The sequence below is a fragment of the Dermacentor andersoni genome, chromosome 3 (genome assembly GCF_023375885.2).
Source record: "Dermacentor andersoni chromosome 3, qqDerAnde1_hic_scaffold, whole genome shotgun sequence".
Classification (NCBI taxonomy): domain Eukaryota; kingdom Metazoa; phylum Arthropoda; class Arachnida; order Ixodida; family Ixodidae; genus Dermacentor; species Dermacentor andersoni.
Window position 1 is genome coordinate 87,453,534 of NC_092816.1, and position 10,429 is coordinate 87,463,962.

The window sequence follows — 10,429 nt, forward strand, 5'->3', positions numbered from 1 at the left end:
TGTCAACGATATCTGGGGTGACATTAAATTCCATGCACAATAAGAAATATACTATAACAGACTACACCGTAGCCAACGATAAATTAATAAACCAATCTTCATGCATAATTAAATATTACGCGTAGTATTCATTTACTGCAAATCTTATCCCGAGCAACGCGTGAAATATTCTTAAACGTGAAGCGATTTACGCTGCCCATGTATAGAAATCTAGTTGCTTGATAAAACTACGCTTGCACCCATTATTGTCAGGAGGATTCCCACATCAGTGTCGAAATCCTGAGAGAAATTAGGGACCTTGAAGCTTAGAGTGCTTTGCAGAATGTCGCCAGTTTGATGAAACTCGGGATCTCCGCAGCTCTGGCGACACCTTCACATGACTGAACTAATGGTAACAAGACAAAAAATGAACCGCTCCGAACGCCTCCAGTGCCGTTGGGTTATTACAGCGAAAACCGCCATGAACAATAGCGTGACGTCAAGGTTATCGCAGTGTGTAAGCAGGACAGGTACCGGCGCTAAAAATAGCTGCGTTATTGATGGGGTGGACACGTATAGTTTGCACACCCGAAGAACAACTTGCGTAGGAAGAGCGCCGGAGAAAACCACAACGAGAATGTAAACGGCGCCGGCGCAAAGCGACCACCGATGAAGATCGTTCCTGCGATGCTGAACGAAAACAACAATCACGAGTCCGGGCCCATCCAAATGAGCAACGACGCCAGACTCGCAACGCAAAAAAATAACCATTCCACTCTGTGAAGGTGGAATGCGCGTAGAGCGCGCGGCGACGGTGTTATCACCCTTGGACTTTATATGGGACATCACGGCGACGGCGATGGCAGAAATGCGTCTGGAGTGTCTATATAATTGTTATCTCAATAAACATTTCCCGCTGAGGAACAGAGATTCAGATTAAGCACGCTTGGCCGCAGTCTTACGGAATGCGAGCCAGCCGCATGGATACGTGTGTCGGAGGCGTGCCTGTTACTCTCTCGCCGTTCTGCAAATGGTCACTAGGTGCGGGGCGTTACTTGTACCTTGCATATCTCGGAGTGACCTTAAACTGGGCTATGGATTTCTACATGTTATGTTTTATGCAAAATGCGTTGCTAGGCCTAGTAGGTTCGCACTTGAATGGAATAAAGGATAGCGCACCTTTCAAACGGGACGGAAAGAAAGACAGAGAGCGTGGGAACATGAGCGAACTGTCAAGAATAACGCTTTAGTGCATTTACCGGCGAATTGTCGGTCCTGTTGCTACGAGCCATTGCTATATATCATTCGAATTATGGGCAAGACAAGGGTATATGCTTGCAAGAAATAATGACAGCATATTAGAAAGAATGAAAAGACCTGTTTATGTGACACTTCTGATTTTCTGCACTGCAATGAAATTATACGTTTAGGGGGAAAACTTACCACAGCATGATGGCCGAGATGATGCGATTGTGGCTTTAATGCGCAGTGTGGTCTGTCCATCTGCCTCGATTCTTTATATGTAGGAAAGCTGTTCCCATAAAAATTCAGTTGCGAATTGGCCGCCTCTCCGGTGCCCCTTTCTTTCTTTCTGTCTCTTTTGGGTTAGCGCTTTCCTTTATTCCATTCAGGGTGCGTTTCTGTTGTGGTTGGACATAACAGGACGCGCGCCCAGAAAAAACGTCACGCGGTAGCATTGTTTGCAAGGCAAAAAATTATGCCAGTCCTGACGGTAGACAAATCATTCGCAAAGTCGGCTGGCCAACGGCAGCAAAGAACACTGGCAGACGAAAAGCTTTAAGAACTCGGTGCCAGATGTTTGGTCGCCGACGAGAATCCGATGTCAATTGTCAACACCCATGCCAATGCCCAAGCCTTGTGCGAAAGATCTATTGGTGTCGCGTCGCCCGATATTTCCTGCTCGTCTTGTCCACAAGCTCATGTTTGGGGTTGTTATTTACTATGCCGCAAGTGAAAACGTCCCTCTCGACCCTGAAAAAAATAAACTACGCACAATTTTGCAATCTGTGGAAGATCTATGCTTCGCAACCAGTGGAATGCAGTGGCCATGTGAAGCGTCACTGTCGTCATTTGTCGGCCGTGAGAGAAGAGCTTTGGAAGTATTTTTGCCTGTGTTGGAGAAATCAGCACCGCGAAGAAAAAAAGTCTCTACGCACCTGCGGAAAGGGAACGAAATTCTTGCAGGAAAGAGCAGAGCTTTGTCATGTGTCTACTCGGCATCTAATCAGGAGTGCGAATCCCCACCCGCCCAAGGTTCGAGGGCTATTGTATTTGCACATCGACGCTATTTCAGCGAAACTGCCTTCTACACATGGCTACGAAAGAGCGCGGGCCGCGCGAGCACGTGGTGGACGCGTTGGCGGTGCTCGTGTGTCTCGAAAGTGATCTGCGACGTGACCCAAGTGCGCGCCCGCGCGGGCCGCATCTTCAAAGCGATCTGCGATGTTTGCAGAATACGCGTAGTGCCGGTATATTCGTATGCGCTGTGATTTCGACGTTTCGTTCGCGTTGAAGCGACAGATGCACGGAGGTCAATTGGCTTGCGGCTGCTGCAGCGATTCCTAACTCCAGCGTTTTCACAGACAGTGTGCACTGTCTTCGAGTGAGGTGTGTTCATGTTTACTTGTGCGCGCGTGACACCGTGCTGGTTAATTTAGTTAAAACACGTTGACGGGCTAGTTGGCTTGAATCTATGATAGAATGTGTACGCGACTGAACAAGGACGTTGAAAAAGCAGACACACGAAGAAAGCGCTGTCTTTGTGTGTTTCCTTCTACGTCTTGGTTGAGTCACGCTTACACATTCTATCATTGTTAATTTAGTTAATAAGCGAATGTTTACAAGTTTATACTGCCGACGAAACTATTATTCTTACTTCGTACAGCTATCTACAAATTTGCTATCGCAATCGGTGCTTCGCCTTTCGGGCGCAACTGCGAATTTTTTTGTCGAGTCACGAGCGCGGACGCATAGGGACCGGTCGCGAACGCACCGGTCCCTATTTTTTTTTTCTGCGCTGCACGTTATCGTCGTCAATCTTCGTTCTTTCTTTTTACGAATGGGGCGTTCTCTTGCAGAAGAGTATAGCACAAAGGGCGCTCTGTAGAAGCAAACAGGCAATAGGAAAATGAACTCCTGGGGTTCGATTGGAGATGGTTGTTCGGCGCGTTCATTCGGTTACCGGCGCGCGCGATTGGCCTACTTCGCACCGACGTCACCAGCCGCGAGGCGCGGCCACGTTTTTGGTGACGTCAAAATGACGACAGGCTCCTGTCAATCATCCTCGCACCGAGCATTTCGTCTGCTAGGCGCCGAACCCGGCGGGACTTGGGAAGTTTAGAGCGATCATCGCTCGTTACGAGACCGGCTCCGCATGGTGCGTCTGGTGGATTGGATTGGATCCAAATGATGGCTTCGGCAATTGATTAGCACGTTCGGATCCAATCCATAGTTTAATTCGAGAAAAATTGCGCTTGTGTTGGGAACTTCGGTGTCTGCGCTGGCGTTGCTCGAGGAGGAAGGAGAGCGGGTGGCATTGCGAAACGCGTTTGAAGAAATGGCAGAAAGCGAATTCCTGCGTCGCTTTCCTTTCTCGAAACAAATTGTGCGTTGGTTGTACGGCGAAGTCGACCCTATCATCGGTGCCAGTGAGCCACTGGAATGTTGTTGCTGCTTCTTAAAAATTGCGCCACTGCTCCCGTCGTTTCTTTTCTCTTTATTTGCTCTCGCTGTGCGCGACACCACCTAGGGACGACGCAAAGAAACTAATAGTTATAAATTGTAGTATTCACACTTACTACTATTTGAAAACGTGTTTAAGCTTGAGAAGACAAAATTAGATAAAGATTTCATTCATAGAAAGACGAGAAACATTTCGTTTTGTAGTATACTGTTTGCAAGCAAACGACAAACGAGGGAAGTAAACTTCCGGGGAGTGCACCACTTGCCGATTGGCTGCTCTCTCCGCCCCCGTTCTCAGAAATTTTGCATACTGCCACTTTGTGACGTTGCAGCAACCGAACAGAACGCGTATCGAACAAAGATGTCCGATCGCGCGCCCTTTATTTCCGTTATCAAAACGAAGTTGTGCCTGTCGAAGCTGACACATTGCCGATCGCAAGAGGGGCACCTCGCAGCTGCACTCGCTTATCGCAGATGCGCAAGAAGAAAGCACGGAAGCATGCATACTTGTACCATGGAGGGATGCGCATGCGCTCAAGCGTCGGTCTCGACAACAGGGGTGCGCCGCTAGAAGGCGCGGAGGGCCGTTCCGCCACTCGCTCGCGCACCCCGCAAGATTTGTGGCCGAGTGTACTTTGCCTACTCGCATCTCATCTTCACTCACGTTGTAAGTACATCGCTAAGGTTTTACAACGCTACGTCGTCATTCGTGCACGGTGGGTTGGTCTCCTGATATCCATGGCGGGTGAGTCTCGCACACCTACCATTTAATAATGCCGGACACCATGCTACGAGGAATGGGTAAGCGGCGTCCTACCATCCTCTATACGACAGTTCACAGTGGTTGGGAGCGTCCAATGTAACTGTCTGAGCCGACTCTTCCTCAATAGCTGCCGGTCCCGTATACATTCCGAGGACGCACAGGCTGGGACTGCAACGCATTCTGGGAACACGAGGGTCGTCCCTTAGCACGTCGCATAGCCACCGAAGGAATGTTTTCTACAGGCGAAGGTGACGCAGCAACTATTCGTCGATCCAGCTGACGTTTTCCGCCGCTCGAAGCGATGGTCCAAGCTGCGGCTTCTGCCATAAATAGTTTCAGGTTCAATTCGGATGCTTTCACCATTAACCAATTTCGACCGAGTTCGCATGTCGGTGAATACCAGTGGCCACGCCCCGCGTGCGGCATGTCACTCTTCTTCGCGTACAAGCTACGGCTGGGCCACGCCCAACGTGCTTGCGGGGTACAGCAAAGCAGTGTTAAGAGACATCAAAACAGCTTGCTTGTCGAAATATAATAGGAATAACGGGCACATTATCATAGCAGATTGGTCAGAACACCACTCAAAAACACAAAGTGTCGACTGTCGCTGGTTTCTTTGTTTCATAACTGCGATGGCATCCCCACACTGCTACCTGCATCGTTCCTACATGGCACACAGAAAACAGCTGTTGGCACATCAGCGCACCTGTTCGTAAGCTGGCTGGGCGTTACCTATGGTGAACGATGACGACAAAGAGGTGTTGGAGTACGCGTCATTCTCCACACAAACGCATCACTAATGTAGATTGAGATAATCGTGCTGTCATCAGTGATGAATCAAAGCCGCAGTGTCGCAAACACTTTCAGCGTCGACAAGCGTTCGCTTTTGTCGACCCAGTACGAAGGTAGCTTTCATATTAATGCATTATCATTACCGTATCATCTTTCCACCAGAAGTGAATGCCCTAAGGAGCATCACTGATTCAGGGTGAAAAAATTTTTGCGCAATCCTTCCATGGACGTTGACTTCTTTCGATGCTTCCTGGCATGCCATATTGACGGGTTGTCTAAAAAATTCAGAGCCTTTCCACCCTGTGAAGAGTGAAGTCCAGCGAAGCTGGCACTATGATTGGTTGTCCTATGTTGCGGGTTTTCTATGTTGGAGATCTACTATGTTGAATTTGATTGTTATGAGTTTAGTATTGGGCGAATAGAAAAATTTACTCGAAAATCCCAGTTGTCATAATTTATTTCGTGACAATTGTAATCATTGCCTTGTGGTCACTGTGATACACGGCAAGTGGATGCACTTTCATTGGTGACGAGTGGTGGGTGCGGTGGTATCTGCTAAGCACGAGGTCGGGGGATCGAATCCCGGGCACGGCTGCCGCATTTCGATGAGGGCGAAATGCGAGGACACCCGTGGACTTGGATTTAGGTGCACGTTAAGGAACCCCGCTTGTTGAAAATTTCCGGAGACCCCCGCTACGGTGTAGCTCATAACCAAATCGTGGTTATGGCACGTAAAACCCCATAATTTCTCTTTTTGTGTGTGGTGGCATCAGTGAAACACTTTAAGCCAAAGCACTCCAACATGAAGGCAAGTATGCACGCCCCGTTGGGTCTGCTCTCATCGACATGTGAATCTACCACGATGGCGATGGGCGTATTGACGGTGGGCTTAATCTTCCCGAAGACATTTACCATAAGCTTTTCGATCCAGACACGCCCCGCGCACCGTCTCTTGATCCACGTCTTCAGAGCAGATGCACTGCCGCAATGGACACGCTGCTACTTCACGCTGTTGAGCAGAACATACGCCACCGATCGTGGCCAAGTCTCCGGCGAACCAAAGATGATCACGCGCGATTGGTGGGTAGAGACCCTGACGTTTTATTATAGCGCGGCTACGCCAATCACTGTACGCGCTCTAGTGCGCCGCACAGGTGGCCGCCGAAGATCGCGCGCCGCGGTATTGCGTAATGTTGGAAGAGAGACGGCGCTCGTGGCGAGGAGTATACAGAACTTGGGAAAAGGGCGTCGGCAGTTGGGTGGAGTACAAATAATTGGTCTATGTCCACGGAGACGAGATCCGCCAGAATCTAGCCATAGAAGCTTCGATGTAACAAGACGTAGTTTCGCCCGAAAGGCGAAGCATCGATTGCTATAGCAAATTAGCAGACAGCCGTACGGCGTAAGGATAGTACCTCTATACGCCGTACCAAGTTGTAAAAAATGGCTTGCTAGCCAAATTAATAAGTGTAGTCTCGGCGCGCACAGCAAATATAAACACGACACACTTGATGACTTCGAACATTCGTTGTCAAAGCGCTGGCGTGAGGAAACGGGGCAGCAGCTTTATGCGAAGTGATATTAGTGCTGCCTATCGCTGCAATGCACAGCGGGCGCCCAGGACACTCAGTACGCACAAAGATACGAGAAGCCGACCTAAACCTATAGGGCTCTTGCATTGCCCAGGGGGCGCTGAGAAAATGGTGCTAAAAAGCGCCCTCTGTCGTGCACTGGGTAGTACCAAGCTCGGTCGTCTACTTCGGAAAGCACGTTTACAATAAGGACCCGCCACTTTCGGTTTTGTTGTACCACGGCTTGCGGCCAATATCCGGCGCCGAAGATTTTTTCAGGGGTGGCACTTTGCGTAAAGGCAATAAATTATGCAACGCCGAATACGTGTACGCCGTTCAAGAAATAAGCGGCGAAGTTTTAGCGCGTTGTCAATCGCAACTGAAGAGAGTCGCGTACGAAATTCAACTTTAGGTAACGTTTGCACGCTGCTAAATTCAGGCGCACAAACGCGAGGAAATGCTTGCTATAAATTATTCACAGTATCGATAAGCACACATCATGTATATGGAACTGCTCAAGGCACGACGGTACGCGCTGCGACGGCAGTGGTCTTTCAGCATGCCGCGATGTACGAACAGCTCGAGCGCATGATCGTATGCGCCGCGACAGCAGCGGTCTTTCGACGTGCCGCAAAACGGCGGGCCTCCTGCAATCTTTGTTGACTGCATGCCACCTGACAAGTAGTTATGCCTGCACTGTAGTAGCGGCCATCTGTCCCTTTAGCAACTCATAAATAACTGATGCAATGCATATATGAGCTCGCAGTAACGTACGTGCGAATCACGCTGTAGCGCGTGCTCGTGCGCTGCTCGCTTCATATAGCTGTTAATGACAGCGCTCGAACATCGATGTGCTGCAATCAATGAACAGCTTTAGTTGCGCGTACGTAGAGGCTTTGCGTACGTAGAGCTTCTACGTGTCAGCAGTGCGCATGCGTAGAACGTAGCGGCAGCGCGCTGGTCTCACGGACGTACGTGAGATTCAATTCTTTGCGTGCGTTTCTTGCGCACGTAGACAGCTTCGCGCGGGAGTTTCGCGAGATCACGAAGAAGCGATAGCGGGCCGTCCGCGTGCAGACCGCTTGCATCGAAACACGACGACAAGATTGAATTGGCTGCCGCCGTGTTCACATTTCCCGATAGATGGCGCTACGTGGTCCGTCTTGGCGCACGTCGCGTACGAGTAGCTAAAAGCGTTTGAGATGGCGTGCGCGTAAGGTACGTAGGCTTTTCACGTTTGCGTACGTGATGTCTCTACGTACGTGTAACTAAAACTGTCTAATACTACCTTGCTGCGCTGCCTCAACGTGCTGGCTTGAGGTCAAGGATGAGCACATTTAACTCTCCAACCTGTGCTGCTTGTAGTGGAGTAGTGAATTGTCACCGAGTCAGCCCGACCATTTGTGGTCATTTGCACACAACTGGTCACTTCACCAGTTCGCACCAGTTGAACTGTTATTGGTCGCTGTGGCCGGGTCTCGAATCGTGAATCACCAGCCATGCCTGCTGCTATGTCGGTCTCCCGTCGGGACTGTAGGTGCAAAAGACCGAATTTTAGAAGGCAGATAAACGAGCTTCAAAACCGGCGAAGCAGTCATCATGGCGCGAAGTTTCGCTTATCCAGCGCGACGAACTGCAGCCATCCAGCGCGTCCGACGCTCCACTTCGTGAGGCCTTGAAGGAAAACGGTAGAATCTGATGTTTGGATTCAGGCCTTGTTCATGGCAGCCCACAACGCAGAAGTAACGACGGTGACGCTTTTTCGAGGCTGAGCTAGGTCTCTCCGGATCCACGTCGCCGATTCTTTCTGCTTCCAGCATTACGTCTCACGGAGAGTCCGTTTTCGTTAAACTATAGGCTGCGGCTAGCTCGCAGCGTGGTCTGTGAGAAGTGATGAGCCTTTTCGCACTCGCAACAGGGCAGAAAAAAGTGCGAATCGACGCAAAACTTGGCCTAAAAACGTGCTTCGCCACAGCCAGGGCTGAATACTACATAAGCCGGTGCTACCCGATAACGTTTCGCGCGCCGCCACCAGGCGCCGCTACTATACCTCAAACTCCGGCGCAAGACGGCCATAATCTGCCCCCAACGCAGATTGCTCTCAAGATACGGAAGCGCGACCGCGCGCAGCCGCCACATGCGCCGTCGCCACCGGCGATAAGACCTCGTGCGTGACGTTGGGTGCCCAGCGCGTGAGGGAAGACCACAAGAGGCATCCCTTCCTCTCACAATCCCTTAAACTTCTTAAAGTAGCGACACTCTCCTCCTCCGCCTTCCCTACTCCTCGTTTCTCCCCTCTTTCACACTCCTTCCTCGACCGTGGCGCCGCCTACACTGCTCGAGCGTAGCAACGGCGCCAACTGCGCCCCTCGCCACTCCGTTGAAGCTTCTCGAGCAAAAATGGCGCTGATGCACGGCCGTGTGCACGGCACGAGGGCCTATGTGATGCTATAAGGCCAATAGCGACGCGGCGTCGGCCTCGGCCTGAGCGCGCCAGGAGAAGGCGGCATTCTTCGAAGCGTGGCACTACTTTACGAAGTTTAAGGGGCTTTACTTCCTCTTCTCATTCGTCCTTTTCGCGCGGGCGAGATTCAGCTGTGATCGTCGGCTCCCCTCGCACGCTTTCGTTCGCGTATTTCACTCGCGGCCACGGTGTTCTTGCGCTTCGACTGTGTACAGAACCACACAATGACTCCAACGGCAAAAATGCGTTTGAAGTGTCCACGCACATAATAGCTATTCCAATAAGTTGGCTCGATATTCAACACTGCCTCGCTTGCAAATAAAATGCTGCGTTAGTCTGCTTGCGCATTGCGCAGAGCAGGCCAACCGGTTTGGCACCTAGAGCTTCTGGGCGTGCGCCAACGGTAAGATGGCTTTATATATACTGTTTGCTGTGCACGTAGCGCCGAGCATAGCTAGCTCTCGGTGCTTCGTTCAGCCTGTAGAGAGCCACTTCGAGCATCTCGGTGCACTTCCATACAACGTCTTTTCTCGTGAAGTGACGGGCGAGGGCGAAGCGACGGATTGCTATGCTTGAGAAATTTTAAACATTTTAAAGCACTTCTTCCTTTCTTTTTTTTTTTTTTGGAACGTAGCAGAAGAAGCTAGAAAGATCGATCGATAGACACCTCTGAATAAACTTTAAGGGGCTTTGTGGAAACGTACTCCATAGTTGACAGAGTGAAGCAGCAGGACGTCACTGGCGAGGCTGATTCCAGCGGACACTGATGAAAGCCCTAGGATAGTCGGAGTCCGGTAGGCACAAGTAAAATACGTCCACGTGGGAGCTGCACAGAAAAAAAAAGAAACCTACATTCTCAGAATAGGCACATTGAATACACACTACCGTTCATTCTCCGCGCTGAGTTGCAACGGTATAGCGCCATGTTAGAGGCGTAGCAATCACAGCAAGTACGAATAAAATAAATTAAAAAAAAAGAAATGAGGAAAATACCTCTTTCGCTGGGCAGTACATGCCAGGGACTCGCAAATTTCGTATTTAAAAAAAAATATTTCTTCTAATAAAAGACTTGTGCCATCATGTAATTACGATAAATTGTTTAATACATAATTAGCAATGATTTGTTATTTAGCCACTTCGTTGTTCGTGCGTATAATG

At 50.0% G+C, this 10,429-nt stretch overlaps 1 long non-coding RNA gene across 1 annotated transcript in view; it reads right to left on the reverse strand.

The window, feature by feature from the left end:
- The window catches only part of LOC140216374 (uncharacterized), a 29,254-nt gene extending 18,825 nt beyond the window's left edge, over positions 1 to 10,429 (reverse strand). The window contains exon 1 of the long non-coding RNA XR_011893028.1: positions 9,976 to 10,429. This is a non-coding gene — a long non-coding RNA (uncharacterized lncRNA). The remainder of the gene's footprint in view (positions 1 to 9,975) is intronic.